Source organism: Pteropus vampyrus, unplaced genomic scaffold (genome assembly GCF_000151845.1).
Source record: "Pteropus vampyrus isolate Shadow unplaced genomic scaffold, Pvam_2.0 Scaffold147, whole genome shotgun sequence".
Lineage (NCBI taxonomy): Eukaryota > Metazoa > Chordata > Mammalia > Chiroptera > Pteropodidae > Pteropus > Pteropus vampyrus.
The window spans coordinates 259509-259824 of record NW_011888928.1 but is presented as its reverse complement, the minus strand read 5'-3'; positions in this window follow the sequence as shown (position 1 = coordinate 259824).

Here is a 316-nt window from a genome sequence, read left to right as displayed (position 1 = left end):
TTAATTTTAATAATATGGTTTATTTAAACTTGTGTATCCAAATATTGCATCAACATGTAACCAAGAAAAAAATTATTACTGAAATATTGTATTCTTTTTTTCTAATTCTTTGGAAGCTGGTGTGTATTTTATACTTACAACATTTCCAAATTCCGACCAACCACACGGGGCTGTGGGTTCCCATTCTGGATAACGCAGCTCTGGCAGATTGCATGGTCCACTGCTGAGTGTTTCCATCGGTTACTGCATGTAATCAAGCCTCTTAACAGTGTTTCAAGAAAACTGAGAAAGGTAAAGGGATTGATCACGGGCACAA